This window comes from Mobula birostris, chromosome 6 (genome assembly GCF_030028105.1).
Source record: "Mobula birostris isolate sMobBir1 chromosome 6, sMobBir1.hap1, whole genome shotgun sequence".
NCBI lineage: Eukaryota > Metazoa > Chordata > Chondrichthyes > Myliobatiformes > Myliobatidae > Mobula > Mobula birostris.
The window spans coordinates 167,224,267-167,247,943 of NC_092375.1; the positions used below are offsets into that span (position 1 = coordinate 167,224,267).

A 23,677-nucleotide genomic window follows, 5' to 3' on the forward strand; every position below is an offset into this window, starting at 1 on the left:
TCCCACGTGTTCATGGATTGCATAACTAGACCATAAAGGAAAAGGACTAAAAATTCCCATCTGAACTTTTCTGGAATAGCAGCTTGAGGTTTTTTTGTGATACCTGTAAGAGAACAAAGTTAAAATGATAACATTTTAATGAGCATTTAGGTTCCTGAATGTCGCTGACATCACCATCTCATTCCTAAAAAAAACACTGAACCTTGACAACAGACACCAAGTGCCGGAAGATTATTTGTTGAGTTCCTCCAGCACTTTTTACGTATTACTCAAGATTTCCAGCATCTGCAGCATCTCCTGTGTTATGAAAACCTGCAACTTTTGGAAATGTTGAGTTGGATTTGGAAGAAAGGAATGAAACATATGAAATTTCTCTCAGTGGGACATGCCTACTTACTTCACCTTTACCAGTTACTCCTCTCAGATTACATTGGTAGAACTTCTTGTCCTTCTCTCACGTGAGCTTATTGAAGTTAGGATATAAAGCCATTTGCCACACCATTAGCCAGGCTTAATGTTCTGCAGAAAGTCGAGGGATATATCCCTTTGTGGAATTAGGCATGTATCAAACTTCAAAATATATCTTCCCCATATGGTTTGGGATTAGGTCAAAATGAAATATATGAATAGGCAAAGATGACTCAAGAATTAATTTCCTTCTATCTTATAGGTGGTTAGGCTACAGCAACTAGCAATGGAGGTTAAGACAGTGGGAGCTGCCTTCCCTCTGTCAGGATAACTGAAAATTGTATTAGCCTGTCTCAACATGACAGGGAAAAGACTGGAGAATTCACATAGGAATATCATCAAATCAGTTCTCTCAATGACACATTGCTGGAGGCATATTTGACAATTAATTCAACTTTTCTTCAACATTCATGAGTAAAAACATGCTTCAAATTATTGCCTGGTTGCCTTACGTTGTACAAGTAGACATTTCCTGTTAAGCCTTCACAGAGTGAGTGAGATTTGATGTATATCTACAGAGATTGATGATAATCTTCTGTACTAAGTTATGTGTGCAATACATTCTCAGGCAAACCATTTCTGCTTTGAACTTCTGTCAGGATAAGATCCTTATCGTGACAGGTGGTAAGAGTGGGCTCCCTCACCTCCACCCCTCTGACTCTCAATACAGGAGCCCCTCGGGGCTGTGTACTAAGTCCCCTCCTTTACTCCCTGTATACCCATGACTGTGTCGCCACCACAGCTCCAATCTGCTAATTAAATTTACCAACGACACTACATTGATTGGCCTTATCTCAAACAATAACGAGGTGACCTACAGGGAAGAAGTCATCTCTCTGACACAGTGGTGTGAAGAAAACAACTTCTCCCTCAATGTCGCAAAACCAAAAGAGCTGGTTTTGGATTAGAAGAGGAATGGAGACGGGCTAACCCCTATTGACATCAATGGATCTGGGTTGAGAGGGTAAACAGCTTTAAGTTCCTCAGCATCCACATCACCGAGGACCTCACGTGGTCTGTACACACCAGCTGTGTGGTGAAAAAGGCACAACAGCGCCTCTTTCACCTCGGGCAGTTGAGGAAGTTTGGGATGGGCCCCCAAATACTAGTAACTTTCTACAGGGGCACAATTGAGAGCATCCTGACTGGCTATATCACTGCTTGGTATGGGAACTGTACCTCCCTTAATCACAGGACTCTGCAGAGAGTGGTGCGGACAGCCCAGAGCATCTGTGGTTGTGAACTTCCCACTATTCAGGACATTTACAAGGACAGGTGTGTAAAAGGGGCCCATAGGATCACCGGGGACCCGAGTCACCCCAACCACAATCTATTCCAGCTGCTACCGTCCAGGAAACGGTACTGCAGCATAAAAGCCAGGACCAACAGGCTCCGGGACAGCTTCTTCCACTAGACCATCAGACTGATTAACTCACACTGATTTGAGTGTACTCTATGTTACATTGACTGTTCTATTTATTATAAATTACTATAAATTGCACATTGCACATTTAGACAAAGATGTACCGTAAAGATTTTTACTCCTCATGTATGTGAAGGATGTAAGAAATAAAGTCAATTCAATTCAGTTTAGGCCCTGGATAATATTGGTTATTTAACAATTGTGATAATATTATTTATAATTGGAAAAGTTCAGACTATTTGAAGTGATATCATTTAATTGTAACAAATCTAAAATGTACATGGCTGTTGAGGTCTGTTAAGTAACTTTGGACACATGTTGGGAGAAACCTTCCTGAATGCTTTATTGTAAATGTTGATGAGCTTCCCAGAGCTTCTCTTGTATTGACACAGAATGTTCTTTTTCTAATCGTTTCTGTTTTTCCCTGTATGTTACATGGTTAGATGTTTGCGTTTGTAATTGCATCATTTCCTGGATTTAATAGTATTTTCTTTGCATTTTTGTACATTTATAATCAGTTTTGAGAACTTCTTGTTTGTCTTCATCCAAATGCATTGACATCTGATTCACAGATGCATGAGATTCTGCAGATGCTGGGAATCTTGAGCAACGCACACAAACAGCTGGACAAACTCAGCAGGTCAGGCAGTATCTAAGAAGGGGAATGAATAGTCAATGTTTTGAGCTGAGAGCCTTCATTTACATTTTATGACATCCCTATTACCATATTATGACATCCCTATTACCATATCCTAGGTCCTTCCAGTACTCCTCCCCCCCTACCCCCCAACCCATCTTAGTGCAATTTTTGATCCTCGCCCTTGACTGATATCTTCACTGATTTCGTTTTACATACCCCTCCTCTGCAAAATGATTCATCCACACATCCTATGACAAACACTGCTCCTGTAGCTTCTTTTCATTGCTTTCCGTTAACTTTATGCACTATCTTTAGTTGTGGTTTCCCTGTCTGGAATACCCTTTATAAGTAGTTCTGCCCTTCTATACTCCTCATATCTGAAGTTCTTCTTCTCAACTACACACCCCATTGCTTTTTTGAAGTCCACCTCTGGATATATTGCACTACTTAAATTATTATATACAACTACAAAATGATGTTGATATATTCAGAATAAACTTTGAGTATGTGTTATTTTTAAATTTCTGTTAAAGAAAATCTGTTAGAGCAATAGATGGTGACTTTGTTAATGACATCTACACTCTGATGCACCATGATGAAAACTGACTCTAGGTTTGAACTCCATTCAAACTTTTTCATTAGAAATGTAAACGACTTTGTTTTGAAGCCTTAATTAAATTTACTTCCAGTTCCATTGACTCAGATGGCATTTCATGATAATCAACTTTAAAGAAATGGTGTGAGAACTTTTAACTATTCTAACATTTGTAGCAAAGGCCCATTTATTTTTATGATGAGAATTTAAACTTAAAAGGTGAAATTCAAGATCATTCTTGCTGTAACTGCCTTATTAGCAAAATGAGTCTCTGCTATTTGCAACCAGTTTGAAATTTCATATGATTCATTTCTGCTTGTTATAAAAAATCATGTATTAGTCATTTTTGTAAGTAACAGCTGTGATATCTTGACATTATGCAGCAATCTGTGCTGTTTTCCTAAGGTTCTGGCGGATAAATCATTTCAGTTAATAAATTCTCATAAATAGTCTTTCATAATTTCCCACATTTTATGGGATATTAAAAAGTCATCAACTAAAGTATTGCTTATTAAACAAATAGGCAAACACATTTGAGGTAATCAAGTTAGTAATATAGAGTAGCATTAGCTTCATTTAAAACCAGTGCAGAAAGTGCAGAACTCTTTAGCAGTCACGCTGTGTTTGTTTATGCAAGATCAGGCTACTGCCCAAATAATTAGACCAGTTTCAGCAAAATGAGACAGCTTACCAACCAAACTTCCTGACACTGTCAGAAACAGTTATTCTCATTTGATGACAGCCAACTGCTAAGCGTTGAATGAATAATTAAGAATTCTTTGCTAAATCAAAATTGTAAGTACTTAGCTCTGAACTGTAACACTTCTCACAAATGCATGGCCAATTGGAAAATTGGAAGATTACTATGAATTCTTTAAGAACCCATTTACTTTTCACTCTGCACTTTTTTTAAAAACTTTTTCCAGTTATGCATGCAAACTGAAAATTCAGAAATAAATCATGGGATCAAAGAATTCTGAAAAAGGCTGGGTGATAGTTTATAAATGGGTTAATCACAATATTTCCTCATAGTCATACAACCTTCTCCATTTCCAATATTAATTAAATTTCTTTTGGAACTTTACAGTTAAATATGCTTTTACAGCTTTGTCCATTTCTCATCCTAAAATTTTGCTGTGCAAATCCATTTCTGTCTTGGCTGGTTCATTTGTTGATTGCCTTCATCTTCTGACTTTGGGCTACTGACCTTCCCGATAATTTTCCAAGATGGCCCCTGCACCAACTCCCCTTTCCCTTGCCCTGCCTCTGGTCACTGGACAACAATCCCAGATGTATTAGCTTCTGGCCAAGCATTTGGGCTACCTACCCTAAGTTCAACTTGTTGTAATAGGTCTGCAGCCCTTCGCTTCACAGTGCAGCTCATCTATAAACTTCCTGAATATGATATGCCTCTCTATCCCTTATAGATCCCAATCACTCATTGGGTGAACTTTTCCTCATCTCTCCTGCTAGTTACTTCAGATCAATGGTGCCCAGTTAATGAACCTTGAGAAAAGGGGAATTGGTCCTTCTTGTTTATTCTGACCGGGTTCTTCATGATTTTAGATACTTCCGTTAAGTCTGCTCTCAGTTTCCTCAGTTCCAAAGAGAAACAACTAGAAGTCATCCCATCCTTTATCAAAACTAAAAGCTTCATGGCCTGGCAATATTGTTATAAAACTCTTCTGCATCTTAATGCAGTAAATCTCTATGCCACACTGTCCGAAGATGGGCAATAATGTTGAAGTACATTGGCTTGAAATGGACACACTACCACAGTTGAGTTCCAAACAGTTTTTAAAATATCTTCAGTATAAATTTCTAGCTCAAACCAAGTTCCTTTTTATAAGTGCAGGGAGTTTACATGTTTTATTTAAGAACCTCCTCATCTTGACCTTTTACCTTATGTAAACATGTAGATCTGGTTGTTTTTGCACCTGGTTTAAATTCATGTGATTTGCTTTATATTACCTTGCCTCATTCTTCTAAGATTCCTTAAGGTTGTTAAACCTAGGGGTGGTAATGGGAACAAGCTCCCACTACCTATTAAATGCTCCCAATGACGTGCAACTCAAATAGCCTCTGACAACCAAGTCCAGCACCTGGCCTTCATGTGTGGCTTAGCTACTAAGCCCGACAGAACCGTTTCCAGTGTCAGCAGAAGGGGAAAATGCGGGTTACTAGTGCCTTAAAACCAGTCACTTCAAGCAGATCGGGCTTGTCAGCTGCAGTTTGGATGCTCAACTAGGAGGAGGAGAAGACTGATCTCAAACCTCTGCTGTCTTGTGGCTATACCCACTCATGGGGAAGTTTTTGGGAGTAAATCCGAAGGAAAAATCCGGAGCTGCAGTCCATAAGGCAATCCTAGTTCAATGCTGACTGGCAACTCCTGCAACAGTGCTGATACCAAACTGTACCAGCCTCTGCCGTTCCTCTGGGTTCATCAGATATGTGGAGACGGGGAGCCTGCTACATGGGCAACAGCTTGCTCTCCATATTGTACTGCCCAGCCTTGTGTATCTAGACAGCTAGGAAGCAGCCTCCATGGTTGACCCTACCAGCAGAGGCCTCACTCACTCACTCATTGTTCTAAAACCAGATGTTTCACTCTTTCCAAGTTTCATCTGTTCTATGTCTCCCATTTTCATCTTCCTGAAGTTTATGCCCTATTGCTGTTTACAACATTTTTCAATAATGCATTATCTGAAAATTTTGAAATTGCATCTAAGTCCGCATCTCTAAAATTGCTTTTAGTAATGGTTTTAATGTTTCAGATACAATGTGTCTGCTGACTTAACTTCCTTCCACGCACCGTTGTCCCAGCCCAGGATGATAGGTAATGTCCCTTTATGCCATTCTACTAAAGACTATGCAGCATATAACTGAGAATCCTCTAGGTCCGTGCGATTATGTGGCATATTCCTTATGTTTTTAACTAGAGAATTCCTAAAGTGGATCTCAGCAAATCATGCCTTTAATCTCTAAACTGTATGGCATTTCAGTTATTGCTGCATGATGGTTCAAAGATTCAAAGTACATGTATTATCATTTTGTGTGCAGTATACAACCCTGAGATTCATCTTCCCACAGACAGCCACAAAACAAAGAAAACTATGGAACCCATTCAAAGAAAATCGTCAAACTCCCCCATACTCAATATAAAAAACACAGTACAAATGACAAAATAATGCATGAAAAAAAAACAAGAATATAAAGAACCAACCCACAAAGTCATTGAAAGAGCCCAGACATATCCAGTTCAACTCTGTTCAGTTTAATCAAAATTGCACAAAATAACGACAAATAAAGAAGTGACCAGAAACCAAAGACACATCATAACGTGAACTACAGAGTCCAACCCACATTAAACCTTGACCAAGACCCATGACTCCAACTCTGTCCTCCAATAGCACCGAGGAAGACAGAGACCATTCGAAGGTAGGACCTTCCTCTGGGAGCAGCGAGTGAAAAGGGGAGAGAGAGCGTCACACACAGACACCTTCCTCCCACAGCAGCAAGCGAGAGGCCGGTAAACTGCTCGCCTTCTGTTCTCGCCTCAATGACCTCAATCTTCCTTGACTCTTTACACAGTGAGATCGGTGAGAAATGGTGTCGATCACAGGCTCATGCCCTGCTTCCAGGCTTCTTGGCCTTGAGGCCAAATGACTTTGGAGACAGCAAAGTGCCAAACGTAGATCACAGGCTCCAACAGTACCAGAACCACATTTGAAAGAAAAAGAACATGTAAAAGAAGTGAAAGTAGCAGTTTTGTGAACTGTCTGAAGGATGTTGCCCTTGGTTGCATTGTTCACTGGTGCCATCTTAATCAGATCCATGGTGTTACTAAAACCTGAGAGTGTTTTGAGCAACGTCGTCGATTATATAATGTTTGTATTGCAGCAAACCCATTATTCATAAATTGTAGCATCATAAGAAAGGAGGAAGGCAGCAGAAGAAAATTATAGACTGATTAGCTTGACCTCAGTGGTTTAGAACATGTTGGAGTCAAGTGTTAAGGATGAGATCATGGAGTACTTGGAGACACAGGACAAAGTCAGCATGGTTTCCTTAAGGGAAAATCTTGCCTGACTAACCTGTTGGAATGCTTTGAGGAGATTACACGTAGGATAGATAAAGGGGATGTTGTGGCGACCCACTTTCTAGCACACATGAACCGGCCCACGAAACAGCGCGCGCAGGCAGAGGGCCGGCCCCAAAAAGGGCGCCAGGCCATCTTCACCAGCAGGGGGAAAATCCCGCGTGCGGAAAGGGTCTGGGAATATGCATTCCCTACAGCAGTCCCGCCCAGGGAGGGCGGGAATTGGAAGGCTTTAAAGCAGACCGTGAAGTTTGAATAAATCTCTTTATTGCAACTCCAACTCACCGACTCCATGTGGTTATTCTAACACTGTGTGTAGCACACTGCTACAATGTCATAAATGTTGTATATTCAGACTTTCAGAAGGCCTTTGAAAAGGTGCCACACATGAGGCTGCATACCAAGTTAAGAGCCCATGGTATTACAGGAAAGTTACTGGCACGGTTAGAGCTTTGGCTGATTGGTAGGGGGCAGTGAGTGGTAATAAAAGGATCCTTTTCTGGTTGGGTGCCAGTGATTAGTGGTGTTCCACAGGGGTTGGTGTTGGGACCAATTCTTTTTGTGTTGTATATCAATGATTTAGATGATGGAATAGGTGGCTTTGCTGCCAAGTTTGAAGATGATATGAAGATTGGTGGAGGGGCAGGTAGTGCTGAGGAAACAGACAAGTTTCAGAAGGACTTAGACAGATTAGGAGAATGAACAAGAAAGTTGGCAAATGAAATATAATTTTGGAAAATGCTTGGTCATGCACTTTGGTAGTAGAAATAGATGTGCAGACTGTTTTCTAAATAGGGAGAAAATCCAAAAATCTGAGATGCAGAGGGACTTAGGACTCCTTGTGCAGAACACTCTAAAGGTTAACTTGCAGGTTGAGTTGATGGTGAGGAAGGTAAAGGCAATGTTAGCATTCATTTCAAGAGGTCTAGAATACATGAGCAGGGTTGCTGAGGGTTTAAAAGGCACTGGTGAGGCCTCACCTTGAGTATTGTGAACAATTTTAGGCTCTTCATCTAAGAAAAGATGTGCTGGCATTGAAAAAGGTTCAAAGGAGGTTCACAAGGATTATTCCGGGAATGAAACGGTTATCATACGAGGAATGTTTGATAGCTCTGGGTCTGTAATCACTGGAATTTAGAAGGATGAGAGGGGATCTCATTGAAACCTTTCGAATGTTGAAAAGCCTAGACAGAGAGGATGTGGAAAGGATATTTCTCATGGTGGGGGAGTCTAGGACAAGAGGGCACGGCCTCAGCATAGAGGTGTGTCAATTTAAAACAGAGATGCATAGAAACTTCCTTAGCCACAGGGTAGTGAATTTGTGGAATTTGTTACCACTGGCAGCTGTGGAGGCCAGGCCATTTGGTATATTAAAGGCAGAGCTTGATAGGTTCTTGATTGGATATGGCATGGTAATGGGAAGAAGGCAGGGAAGTGGGCCTGAAGAAGGGACAAAAGGATCAGCCAGGATTGAATGGTGGAGCAGACTTGTTGGGTCAGATGGCCAAATTCTTCTCCTGTGCCTTATGGCCTTGTGTATAATAAGGATGAAAATACTGCAAGAACAAACTTACTGAGGACCTAAAAAGGTTGACACAGCTAACATAAAATCAGAGGGAAACTCTACTGACCAGAAAACAAAAGTCTAGTTCTGTGATTTCCCTGCCATTTAATTAGGCAGCATAACCCTACTGTTATAATAACATTAGTACCTGAATCTAATAAGAAACTAAGTCTTTTTCATATCACATCAGGGAATAATTTGGTCATGTTTGTTGGAACTCCAGAAACAATATATTTATGTTCAGACCAAGCTTTCCCAATTTCATTCAGAAGATACTTTCAATGAAATATTGTCTTCTCTGTCCCAACATTTTGGCAGGATATCTGTCTTCTTAATATTAGTTTATTTTCATTGACACTTTGTGTAGCAGGCAATTCTTTAAATGTTATTTATTCTTTTCTCAGATTTCCTCTAATTTAATGTTTATGTGATTTTTGTTATGCTGCTCAGTCAACCAACCTCTGAAATAATGAAACAAGTGATAATCAAATTAGCTGTGGCAAAAAGGGATTTACTTATAAATGAGATTTTGTGTAAGCTTTGATCTTGCTATTATGTTCCCCAATGAAAACTACCACTTTGTGGATTGGTTGTTTGCCATACAAGACTTTAATAGAAACAAAAAAAAATAACATTAAGCCCTTCCAAACAACTTGACTTACAATATACATTTCCTTATCATAGCAGAAAATAAAAATGCTAAGATCATTGTTTATTTGCAACAAACACAAAAAGCTGAAGGAACTCAGCAGGTCAGGTAACATCTATGGAAAAACATAAACAGAGATGTTTTGGGCTGAGACCCTTCATCGGGAATGGAAAGGAAGGGGAGAAGTCAGAGTAAGAAGGTAGGGGGAGGGGAGGAAGAAGCACAAAGTGGCAGGTGATAGGCAAAACCGGGAGGGGGTGGAGGGGTGAAGTAAAGAGCTGGGAAGTTGATTGGTGAAAGAGGTAAAGGGCTGGAGAAGGGGGAATCTGAAAGGAGAGGACAGAAGACCATGGAAGAAAGGGAAGGGGGAGGAGTACCAGACGGAGGTGATGGGCAGGTAGGGAGATACGGTGAGATAGGGAAACAGAATGGGGAATGGTGGAGGATGTGAAGGGGGGGTGATTATTGGAAGTTAGAGGAATCGATGTTCATGCCATCAGGCTGGATGAATATAAGGTGTTGCTTCTCCAACCACTGCAGTAGAGGAGGATATGGACTCACATGTCAGAATGGAAATGGGAGGTAGAAATAATATCACTTAATTGCCCCGCAGGCTGTGATTATTTCCCTTGTATGTGGAAGGTACATCCCCAGGCAGCCTGATGGCATGAACATCGATTTCTCTAACTTCCAGTAATGGACCCGCCCCCCCCCCCCCCCACATCATCCACCATTCCCCATTCAGTTGCTGCCCATCACTCATCAGTGGAATGAAAGAAGGTGTTATCGAAAACACAATTGTAACCTGTCAGTTTGAGCTCCTCCCAGGTCTTTAGACCCCTGCCACTTCATAGCCAAGGTCCTAAAATAAACATCAAGATGCATTTCAGAGAGGATATGAGTGTGACACCAAGACAATATTTAAATATGTGTGGCATTAGATAATTTTGCAATTAAAACTGAAGTTAGTAAGAATGGAGAGGAAATTATCCCAGTTGCTGGAGTCTTACTTGGTATAAAAGAATATGGAGGTGGTGCTGGAGCTTATTACCTTAGCCCTGGGAATATGCTTCAAGAAATCCATAGGCCATAGGACACAGTCCTAGAGCTGAACATTTTCAGCTGCTTTATTATTGGTCTTCATTCCATTAAGGATTCATGAATGGGGATTACATAATACTTAATTTTATTCTCAACTCCACTGTCTCCATTGCAGTAAGATCAAATCAAAACTGAGGCGTGGACTTATCAGTGGTAGGTGACATTTGAATTACATTAGGTGCCAGACAGAGGCCTTTTCCAAAGGAGTCGAATGAGCACATTCAATAGCAACATAACTACCAAGTGCCCTATAATCAACTTCGTGCAAATTGTTATAGACATGAAACTTAACTGAACTAGCCACATGATCGCATTGACAACAAAACTGCAATTCAATGAATGTTGACTCCTGATTTCCAAAACATTTGCACCATCTGCTATCCTTTCACCAGCAGGTCAGGAATAGGACTGAATTGTTTGCCTCTGTTTCAGTTTCCACAGTACTCAGAAAGCTAGTATGCCATTTTAAGTATTCCCTCCCACTACTGCCTGTGCGTTCATATGTATTGCCGCCAAACTGCAAGTTGTCAAGGATTCATTAACAGCATTTTGCATATTCACATCAAGATCAAAAGCAGCACTTCACACATCATGTTCATTCACAAATATATTCACCCCAAGGACCGCAGCAGTTCAAGAAGAGGGCACTATCACTATCCCAACAATATTGCCCAAAGGGCATGAATTGTTAGTCTTCCCAGTGACACCAACATCTTGTATATTGGAAACAATATTAATTATGTTACAGTTTCAAAAGTATTCCTGTGGATTATCCTGGGTGTTGTTTTGGAAATAGAAGCTTAAGAAAACGTGAAATAATTTAACATTTCTTCAATGTCAACACTACTGGGTTTAATCTAAGCCATACCAAAAGTTATAAGTATTCTCTCTTCAACCAGAAGTTTACTTAAGTGTCAAATTTGCCATAATTTTTATATTAGATTTACCAACTGTTTAATAATCAAAAGTACAAACTCTGGTTTAATTGTTGAATGACACTAATTATATTTACTTATTCTGTCAGCTCTGATAGTACATTTTATCCACATTGTGCATCAGCTTCTGCAAGAGGTGCTATTCATAATAAATTAGTCTGGAAGAAGGCTTCCTATTTAAAGACTGAATTATAAATGACAGTGAAGTAAAACATATATCAGTTCCGATCTTAAGATTGAATTAAATATAACATTATTTATAGCTGAACCCTCCTTATTTCTCTGATAATTTTACTTCTTTACCTCTTCATTGTCATGTTTGTACATTAAAAGTCAGGTCATGAAATTAGATTCAAGTGGTTTGTAAATTCATAGTAATCAGAAAGCAAGTAATAGAAGCAATGCAATTACAGTGTGACAAGTGGTGCCAGGTCCATTAATACTCCAAGATTAGATGAGTTTAATATGAGCTTCAGATTTATCACATTGCCTTTTTGAGAGTCAGAATGATATGATATCGGCATAATTTTTTCACGGTGTGGATTTGGATAGGGTCTCTTGCAATGCTCCTCTCTATTTCAATTTGCTCCCTTTCCTGAGGGTTGTAAGTCATATATAAGATTGCATTTCCATCAATCTTTCAGTAGCCTTTCTGTGGACATTTACTTGAATTTGTAGATTTAGGCAGCAAGTATCGATGGTCTACAGTTAGATCATAGGTGGACCTCATTGTCGAGTGAGGCAATTACTTACATAATATACTGACCCATGTGTTTTCTGGTTGGCATCATGAGTTGGAATCGTTTATCAGTCATGTAGCCTTTTCATTGTCTTGACTCATATCCGAGATCTGATCACGTGTCTTCGCGTGCAGAGCACAGTGAAGTTCATTCTCTATCAGATGTATACTATGTAGTACCAGCTGTACACTTACACTTCTCAAATTTGATTCAGTGGAAATCCTTGACTTGCTTGATTTATCATAGATACAGTGATCTTTAAAGAGTCTAATTACAGTGAACACAGCTCAGAGCTTGGAGACCAAGTCCTGTCTTCGCAGTGGGCTTGCTGTTGTGGAATTTTCTGTTTTAATTGGAGAATGTTAAGAGCAGATCCCACTGATCAGAACTGGGCACCGTACATTTGTTGTGGGCCATCAGTAATGGCAGGATGAAACATGATCACAATCAGAATCCTTCATGCTAAATGAGCAACACTGGTTCATTCAGAGTAGCTGGGCAAATTTGGAGCGCAGGTGATGCGTTTGAAAATAAGGTAGCAAACCGATGAAATTACATTACAAGACCTTATGTAATCAATGGATCAAGTTAATATCTATAATCTGCTGTACATCCAGTTGTGTATGGTAATGGATGAAAGCAACTCAGGGGAAGCAGAGATTCTGTGAATGCCTCATGGTAGCACAAGTGCTCCTCCATCCTTACAGACGTTCTCGCCCATGTGGGTCTGCTCCTGAACCCCATACCTTCACAGATGCCACTCTTTAAACAATATGCACTCATGATATAAAGAAGCAGTATTGTCAGATTGCAGCACCCTTCTTGTGTAAGCTTACTCTGTGTTCAGGCATCACTACAGTTGTGGAAGCAAATGTAGTGTAAATATTGTAGTGTAAATGTAAATGTAGCAAATGTAGTGTAAATGTTGTGGAAGCAAATGTAATGTAAAGTGCAGTGCAAATGCACTTCTTTTGGAAGCTCACTCTGTGTTCAGGCATCACTACATTTTTATCCTTTTCCACTGGTTTCAATATCTGTTCTGATCATTTTGTGCATGCATGCACCTTAACATTGTTCCACAATTTTGTAGGTTAATAATCCATGAGTACAAGCTCAGACAATGATCATCAGGTATGTTATCTCTCACGTACATTTTGAAGTAATCCACAAACTCAGATACTTTTCTCCCAGAGCCTGTGTGGCATTCATTAACAACTGTGAATCACATCAGTCTGTATACTAATCAGAGTGTAACATTACTGATAACTGGTCCCCAAACAAATGCAGATCTATCTATATCTAGTTCCCAGGCTGGGACAACTGATACTGTATGTCAAGCTTGAATATTGTAGAAAAACTTCTCTTGAACATCTGCATTGCATCTGATCAAAACCTTTACTGAAGGTTCAGGAAAACAGTGTCTTCCTTAATTTCCAATCTTCCATTTTTTCTTTGAAAGATTGTAGTTGAGATAGTAAAATAATTTGCCTCTTTTATTGATGTCATATTAAATAATGATATTGTACCTTTCCCATGTAGATACTCACTAATTATTCATGTGTTCTTTCTTACTGAAATCATACTAATCTGTCTTAATGGCCAGGATTTTGCTGGTAAATCCTGCTGGACATGTAACTGTTTAAATGAAGGACACCTTCGATTTCCATGTCTCTGTGTTGTCAAGTGTGGAAGTTCCCAACTTATCCTCAGATTCAAACATCTGGTCACCCAATTTGTTCCTGTGCTGGGGAAAACTGGCTCTCGAATCCTCTTACCTTGATGATTTCACTGGGCTTTGTAGGACTAGGGAGAAGATAACAAAAGGGGAAGTCATAGAAACAGAAAATGCTGGAAACATAGCTGCTTGGATAGCTTCTGTGGAATGAGAAACAAAGTTAATATTTCATGTCAAGGGCCGTTCAGCAGAACTGGAAAAGAGAGAAAACTTATTTGGTCTTAACTTGGAGAGAGGATGGGAGAGGGACAGATAGCATAAAGGGAATGACTCAGCTAGGGTGCGGCCAGAGGAAAGTCAATGAGGGCAGATCAACCTGTGAAACTGGGGCCGATGAAGTGGAGAGCCAATATCACAGATAGATAAAAATTAAAAAGCAAAAAAAAAACCTGCAGATACTTGAAATCTACAATGAAAACAGAAAGTGCAGGAAATACTCTGCAGGTCAGGTCACATAGGTGGAAGAGAAACAGCATTTCTGACACAAAATGCTGGAGCAACTCAGCAGGCCAGGCAGCATCTATGGAAAAAAGTACAGTCGACATTTTGGCCGAAACCCTTCGGCAGGACTGGAGAAAAAAAGCTGGGGTGTAGATTTAAAAGGTGGAGGCAGGAGAGAGAGAACAACCAGGTGATAGGTGAAACCTGGAGGGGGAGGGATGAAGTAAAGAGCTGGGAAGTTATTTGGTGAAAGAGACAGGCCACGGAAGAAAGGAAAAGGGGGAAGGAGCACCAGAGGGAGGTGATGGGTGGGCAAGGAGATGAGGTGAGAGAGGGGAAAGGGGATGGGAAATGGAGAAGGAGGGGGTGGTAGGGGTTTAGGAAATCAATGTTCATGCCATCAGGTTGGAGGCTACCCAAATGGAATACAAGGTGTTGTTTCTCCAATTTAAGTGTGGCCTCATCATGACAGTGCAGGAGGCCATGGATGGACATAACGGAACGGGAATGAGAAGTGGAATTAAAATGGGTGGCCATTGGAAGATCCTGCTTGTTTTGGCTGACAGAACTAGGATGCTTGGCAAAGTGGTCTCCCAATCTGCATCAGGTCTCATCAATATACAGGAGGCCACACCCTAGGGAGCACCGAACACAGAAAATGACTCCCAATAGGTGAAACGTTGCCTCACCTGGAAGGACTGTCTGGGCCCCTGAATGGTAGTGAGGGAGGAGGTGTAGGGGTAGGTGTAGCACTTGTTCTGCTTGCAAGGATAAGTGCCAGGAGGGAGATTGGTGGGGAGGGATGAATGGACAAGGGAGTCACATAGGGAGCGATCCCTGTAGAAAGCAGAAAGTGGGGGGTGTGTGGGGAGGGAAAGATGTGCTTATTGGTGGGATCTTGTTCGAGATGGTGGAAGTTTCAGAGGATTATGTGCTGGATGCAGAGGCTGGTGGGGTGGTAGGTGATGACAAGAGAAACCCTAACCCTGGTAGGGTGGCGAGAGGATGGGGTAAGAGCAGACATGTGAGAAATGGAAGAGATACAGCTGAGGGCAGTATTGATGGTGGAGGAAGGGAAGCCCCTTTCTTTGAAAGAGGAGGATATCCTCTTCCTTCTAGAATGAAAAGCCTCATCCTGAGAGCAGATGTGGTGGAGACAGATGAATTGAGAGAAGAGGATCTCAGAGAAAATGCTGAGTTCCTCCAGCATTTTGTCTGTGTTGCTCGAATTTCCAGCATCTGCAGATTTTCTCTTGTTTGGGATTCGATTAACATTTCGGACACTGGGTCTTCAGCCTGAAACGTTTACTCCATTTCTCTTCCTATAGATGCAGCCGGAAGTGCTGAGTAATTCCAGCATTTTCACTTTTTATTACAGATGGATGACACACCACATCAGGCCAGTGCTGATGTAAACATAGAAAATGCGCTACTTTTTTTTTAGAAGAAAGCAACATGTCCATACTGAAGGTGAGGTGCTTTCTCTTAAGTTACAATTGGTCTTCAAGTTCAAGTTTACTGCCATTCAATGTATACTGCCAAATGAAACAACATTCCTCTGCAACAGGGTGCACAACACAGTACATGTAACTCACAGATGACACAAAGTAAATCACCACTAACAAATGAACAGTTAATAAGATAGTCCAGAAGACTGGCACTTAGCGTAAGGTGCATTTCCGACAGAAGTTAAAATGTGTCATGATTGTTCCCGGTGCTTCATAATTGATGAGAACTGGGTGGAGGCAGGGAGTTCAATAATCTCACAGCCTGAAGGAAGAAGCTGCTTCCCATCCTCACAGTCCTTGTCCTAATGCTACGGTACCTCCTGCCTGATGGTAAAGAGTGAAAGAGATTGAGGGACAGAAGGAAAGGCACCTTGGCAATGCTAAGGGCCCTGCATACATGGTGCTCGTGATAAATATCTCGGATGGTGGTAGAGTGACCCCCATGATCCTCTCAGCACTCCTCATAATACTTTGCAGGGTCTAGTGGTCAAATTCATTGCAATTCCTGTACCAGACCATGACGCAGGTGGGTACCCTTGATGGTGCTTCTGTAGTAATTGGTTAGAATGGGGGGGGGGGGAGGGTGAACCTCACTCACCTTAATATCCTCAGGAATTGGAGGCACTGCAAAGCTTTCTTAACTAAAAAGGTGATGTTGAGGAACCAGGTTAGATCGTCCATTATGTGCATTCACAGTAACTTCATTATAATGATGCAGAAGATAAATATGCCAGGGTGGGATAGAGAATTAATGTGGTCTGCAACTGGACTCCCTACTCTTCATTCAATCCTTCTGGCAATGGACTGAACTTATTTCCTCAGCAAATTATTACTCAGTCTGTTTCTGATTTCTCCAGTGTGGAGGAAACTACATTGTGAGCACCAAATGCTGTACACTAGATTTCTGCTTCATCAGGGAGGACCGATTAGGTCCCTGGATGGTGGGAAGGGATAAAGTACATAAAGTACAAGGGCAGATGCTATGTCACCTGTGGCACTTTGTTAAGGGGCGTGGTTACTGGAATTGGAAGAGTGCACCTGAGAGTCATGGAGGGAGAAGTACATTTGGAACACAGAAAGGGCAGAGGAGGGGAGGATGCATAAGGACATACGAAATAGGAGGAGAAACAGGTCATTTAGCCTGTCAAGCTTGCTCTGCCATTCAATAAGCTGGCTGTGCAGGCAGCTCCACCTACCTGACTTTTCCCTATCACTCCTAATTACCCTGCTATGCAAAAATCTAACTGTCTTAAATATATTTTGACTCATCTCCATCCACCCACTAACTCCACCACTACTTTATTATTTCCCCTCACCATATGTACAGCTTAGTATCACTTTATGGACATACAATCTATCTATGTATATAACCTATCTTATATGTGTGTGTATACATATGTATATCGATTTTATTAAATTATTATTCTGTTCTTTATCTTTTGTGGGTTTTTTCTGTGCTGCATCAGATATGGAGTAGCAATTGTTTCACTCTCCTTTACACTTATGCACAGGAAATGAGATTAAACAATCTTGAATCTTGAATTTTACTGAAGTAGCCTCTACTGCTTCCATGGGCAGGAAATTCCACAGATTCATTACCCTCTGGTTTCTCTTCATTTCCATCCTAAATCTACTCCCCAGAATCTTGAGGTTATGTCCCTTAATTCTAAACTCACCTACCAGTGGGAACGATTTTCCTGCCTCTTCTTTACCTATCCCTTTCATAATAAGGTCACATTCATTTCCTGGATTCCAGCAAATATTGTCCCAGACAACTAAATCTCTCCTCATAGTCTAATGCCTTAATCGCTGGAATTAACCTTCTAAACCTCTCCTCTGCACCACTTCCAAAGCCAGTACATCTTCTCTCAAGTAAGGAGGCCTGAACTGCATGCAGGTGCGACCCAACATCAACTTCCCTGCTCTTAAATTCAATCCCGCTAGCAATGAAGGCCAGCCTTCCACTGCCTACATAATAACCTGGTAGAATCTCCTGATAGAATCGAATTGATAGTGGTGGAAGTTGTGAAGATGACCAATTGGATGCGGATACTGGTGGGATGAAAGATGATGTCAAAGGCAACCCTATCCATGCTGAGCTGTGAGGAGAGGAGGTGAAAGCAGCAGAGATGAAAATAGAGGAGATGTAGATGATAGTCCCATCAATGATCGTAGATGAGCCGCTGCTGTAAGGGAAAAGGAAGGCATCTCAGAAATACTTCTATGGTAAACTCATAAACAGAACTAATACAATACACACTGAGCAATGGGAGAGTGGAAGGGTGCTTACAGGAACCAGCCTGGAAAGAGGTATAACTGAGCACCTGTGGGAGTCTGTGGGCTTACAATGGTTATTGGCTACTAACCCATCCAGTGGAAACAGAGGAATTTGGAAAGGGACGGAAAGAGTTGGATTGAATACCCCGAAAGTCGAGCAAGATGAAAGTAAGCAGCAAAGGTAACAACATTTTAGTTTCTGTACACATGCTCCATGCAGCGCCAATACATGCATCAGTAAGCTGGAGAAAGAGCTGCGGGAAGAGGCCTGAATAAGACTGAAACAAGGACTGTTCCATATATCCTACATCTCAAATGGATTGGGGTAGATCTCAGGATGTGCTTCTCTTCCTAAGGAAATGTAGTAGATTAGTAGAACAAATGTGGTTGATGGCTGCTGATTTACCAGATTCTGTCAAGTGAGACCCAAATATTTATCAGATTACAGGAGTGACCACCTTCAAGATCATACAGTGTAATTTGTAACAAAAACACTGGACAACAATTTTTTTCGAAAGTGTTGCTTTCTCAGATATTTTTTGTTTATGATAGATCGCTTGAAGCTGAATACAAATATAATTTCAAACTACCTGTGTCACATAGGAATTTGAAGAAATAATAAATTAACTTTGACTGAATATAATGCGTTTAATTGTATAATAGTGCTGATGCTTTGCAATAGTTCAACTAAGCTAAAAATGCTTTGTTGATGATTTTCATTTGTACTCAGTGTTAGTGTCTAGGGCTTCTTGCTTAATTGTCCGAAAATAATCAGCCAGCAATGATGGGTTCCAGTTGCCTAATACCATTTCTCCATGACTGCAATGTCCTGGTGAAACCTTTCACCATGCTTGTCACTGATAGTACCTAGATTTGCAGGGAAGAAGTCTAAATGAGAATGCAGAAAATTAATCTTCAGTGACAGGTTGCACTTCATGGTTTTGTATGTTTGAAGCATATTGTCATCCAGCTGAATGTGGTTTGGTGCTCTGTAGTTGTTGAAAATTTTCAAAAACATCCTTGAATCACTTCCATACGATTTCTTTTCCAATCCCACTAAAAGTTCTTTGAATTGCCTGTCATTGATAACCTGTTTGATTTGTGGACCAATAAAAATGCCTTCCTTAATCTTGGCATCAGTTATTCTGTGAAATATCTGTCTCAAATGTTGAAATCCTTCACAGAAATTTATAGCCTTTCTAAAACCCACCCTGCTATGCAGCACCTGCCTAAGCATGCCTGGACAAGATAGAAAACTCTTCAGTTTACATGGTGGGCAACATTTTAATTGACTTGAATTATGAATTGAGATAGACAATTTAAAAAAAATGGTGTGTGATAGGGAAAGTTCATGGTGATTTTCATTATCAGCAGCCCAAAGTCCATAAAATACACCCAAAAACAGTCAGGAAGCAAAATGTTTGTTGTCTAGTGTAATCAGAGATGTCTCTTGTACTGTTACTGGTTCTCTAAAGGGGTGTGACAGGTACTGTACTGATTTTATTTCCAAATATTTGGACTTTTTTTTGCATTCTTTTCTCCCCCCCCCCAAAGAATATCTGGTTTTCAGATGATCTGGGTGGGAATAAGCAGGTCTTTTCAGACTACTGTATTGGCGTGCCATTACCTAGTTGGTATGGATACTGCTTCTATAAGGTACACTTCAATTTGAACACTTTGTATAAGATTCAGATTTAATAACTTTACTCAATTTTCAACTTTTAATTACAGTCCATTGCCTAGAAATTCACAATCAATTTTGTTTTGACTTGATGTTTTTTCCTGAGTGAAGTGTGATTGTGACCATTTGCACATTTGGGAAGCGTGGCCTGATAGTTCCTACTTTGGCTTCCACGTCAGCTCTGCATGAGAAAGTGACGTTCCCTGTACAACACTACTTAGAGTAATGTGGGAGATCTTTCACTATATTTTTCTTGGACAAACAATTTTTGACCAAACTTGGGGCAACTAGCTCCTGACAACGCAGTGCCAAATTGAGATGTCACAAAGACAAGTCTGTTTACCACTCGGGTCTCTACATTGACAGCACCATCACCTTTCACATACCCACACCCTCCTCTTGTTGAATCATCCAGTCACACAACAATGAGATTCCTCAAAAATCTCCCAAGTAAGTCAATACTTACTCTTGTCACCCTTGGCTGTAGTTCCCTGCCAGCACATTCTCCATTACAGACATCCCACCCTGCAAAAACTCATTTCAGGGAGGTAGCACCCCCGCACCCCGCAACCCCATACCCCCGCCCCCCCCCCCGTCAACCTCCAAGGGTGTATATAATACTTTGTTTAGTGATTTTGTCTAATCTGTAAACCAAGTTGGGTATATGCAGAAAATGTGACCTTAAAATATGTACATATATTATATTATACTATCATGTTTATTCTATTACAACTTTAAGCAAGTCTACAGGGAGTTTGGCGTCATCACGTAGGACATTAATAGAGTAGCTCCTTAGCAGCTAGCCAGCTAGTTTAAATAACGTTAGCTACGCTAATGAACGAATGACACCTGTTAAACTCACCTCAACATGTCGTTTACATTTTAACCCACCACAGGCAATAGAAAAGTCACTGCTGCAAACAGTGCAGCAAGCAACACTGTCATTATTTTTGAGGTCGACTGTAAAGCCCGCCCACAGAGAAAACTGATAGGTCTACCTAGCATGAAGAGAGACCAATCAGGATGCTCGCTCTCGCTCTCCATCTCCCTCTCAAAAAAATCGATTTGCGGGATATTGTATATAATTTCCGGGCATCAGGGAGCCACTATCAATATGCGGGAGACTCCCGGAACTTCCGGGAGAGGTGGGATGTCTGCCATTACCTTCCCTTCCTGATCCTTGATCCCAACACAACTACCGACCACTCCGGGCCACAGCCTAAACTTAGTTCAGGCTGCAGCTATACCAACATAACTTATTTCCCAGAGAATGGACTCTGATCATTCTACATTCTACTCCAGCCTCTATTCTAGGGAGGCAGAGTGGCAGCACAACTAGTGGAGACACTTCTGGCTCGGTCCAATTCTAATTCTGGTGCCATCTGATGGAGTTTTGCACGATCTCCCCCTTACTGCACAGATTTCCTCTGGGTGCTCCAGTTTCCTTCCACATCCCAGATATGGGTTGGCAGGTTAACAGGGTACTATAGATTGTACCTGATATGCCAGAATGTGTGGAAATTGATGAGAATATGAGGAGAATAAAATAAGGATTAATGTAGGATTAGTGTATATTGTGTGGTTGACAGTCCTTGTGGACTCAGTAGTCAAGCTGCATCTCTGTTGTGACTGAGCCATATTGGGACTGAAACTGATAGCTGTAAAAGGTCCTCTGAAGAATCAATTTCACCTCAGTTAACACTCAACAGTCACGCATATTTTTCAAACACAAAGTTTAACAAGGATCATGTAAGCACACTTTTGATGTTTGGAAGTACCTACTTAAATATATTGCGTTTAGGCTGGTAACTCTTCAGAATTGCACATTTCAATAGGAGCACAGCTCAACTTACAAAATCGCTTTGAATATTCAAATACTGGTGACTGGCCCAAGGGATTGATTCCAAGCACAAAACGCCATGCATCCATAATATACTCATTTTGCTACAGTGTTGAGGGATGGCTCGCTGGATATACAAACAGCCAGAATATTACTAATTGACAAAACTAATGTGTTGTGAACTGGGTATTAAGTGGGTAAGTATGTCCTTAATGATGTGTTAATAAAGGGGAAGGACACATAATACCCTTCCTAATATCACCATGGGATATCACTGATAAACATAGCATCTAGTTACTGGCTTCTCCTGTGTAGTTATAATGGTACAGAATTACAATGTCCCAATGGCTGGTTTTGATGGCCTTCGGGTACAAATGGATGTTACATTGTGCAAGTGTCAATAGAAGTGATTGCCTTATCAATTTCCAAAGCAAATCTACTAACTGGTATCCCATCGTTAACTAGCAGCCTGTGATATTAAACAGACAGTTTTGATTGCACTGGGAGATAACATGTAAAGCTTCTTTGAAGACCATTTCTTGTTTGAATTAACTAGCAGTTGCCTCTATCCCAGAAGCCCTAAAAATTATCCCACGCCTAATACTCTGTAACAATTTCTCCATGACTGCGGCAAAACATAGGCACCAGTCACCCCCTCTGCGTATGGCCTCCCAATCTCAATTTCTATTCTAATATATCCTTTCACTTTTGATTGGCTCATTTCTGAGTTATAGAGTCATAGAAAGTACAGCGGAGAAACAGGCCCTTTGGCCTGTCTAGTCCATGCTAAACCATTTAAATTGCCTACTCCCATCGACCTGCATTGGGACCATAACCCTCCATACTCCACCATCGTTGTACCTATTCAAACTTCTCTTAAACATTGAAATTGTGCTGACATGCACCACTTGCGCTGGCAGCTCATTTCACACCCTCATGACCCTCTGAGTGAAGAAGTTTCCCCTCATGTTCCCCTTAAGCTTCACCCTTAACCTATGACCTTTAGTTGAAGTCCCACCCAACCTCAGAAGAAAAAGCTTGCTTGCATTTACCCTATCTATACTCCTCATAATTTTGTATACCTCTATCAAATCTCCTCTTAGTCTTCTATTTCCCAAGGAATAAAGTCCTAACCTATTTAATCTTTTCCTACAACTCAGGTCCTCCAGTCCCAGCAATATTCTTGTAATTTTTTTTCTTTATTCTTTCAATCTTATTTACATCCTACCTGCAAGTAGGTGACCAAAACTACACACAATACTCCAAATTAGGTCTCACCAATATCTCATACAATTTCAACACAACATCCCATCTCCTGTGTCCAATACTTTGATTGATGAAGGCCATTGTACCAAAAGCTTTCTTTATGACCCTATCTACCTGTGACACCACTTTCAATGAATTATGGACTTGTGTTCCCAGATCCCTTTGTTTTACCGCACTCCTCAGTGCCCTACCGTTCACTGTGTAAGACCTACCCTTGTTGGTCCTAACAAAGTGCAATACCTTGTACTTGCCTGCATTAAATTCCATCTGCCATTTTTCAGCCCATTTTCCCACCTGGTCTGATCCTGCTGCAAGCTCTGATAGTCTTCCTCACTGTCCACTATACCCCAAAACTTGGTGTTACTGGGAAATTTGCTGATTGGAGGACTTGGCAATTGAAGCTTACATTAGCAACATTAGTGCCCACAGCAATGTTAGTATAGTACTTCCATTATCTTCTCTTAGATTTTCTAGATCCAAGTTCCCTATTGTACGACAACATATAAAGATTTACTTTTACACTCAAATTGTGAATTTTAATATCTGAACCAGCAGTGGTGTATTTTATTAGCAGAGATGGGAGGGGACTGAGAGTATCTTTCCAACAGAGAAATGCAGTTTTTAATATGCAGCAAATTAATCCGAGCTATTGGGTCAGATTTCGATGTTATCTGCATGATGCTCTGTTTCTCTCTGCATTACAATTTTCATTACA

General features: G+C 40.8%; 1 long non-coding RNA gene across 1 annotated transcript in view; it reads left to right on the forward strand.

Moving 5' to 3' along the window:
• The window catches only part of LOC140198640 (uncharacterized), a 44,763-nt gene that overhangs the window by 9,995 nt on the left and 11,091 nt on the right, over positions 1–23,677 (forward strand). Inside the window, exon 2 of the long non-coding RNA XR_011886231.1 lies at positions 15,769–15,860. This is a non-coding gene — a long non-coding RNA (uncharacterized lncRNA). The remainder of the gene's footprint in view (positions 1–15,768; positions 15,861–23,677) is intronic.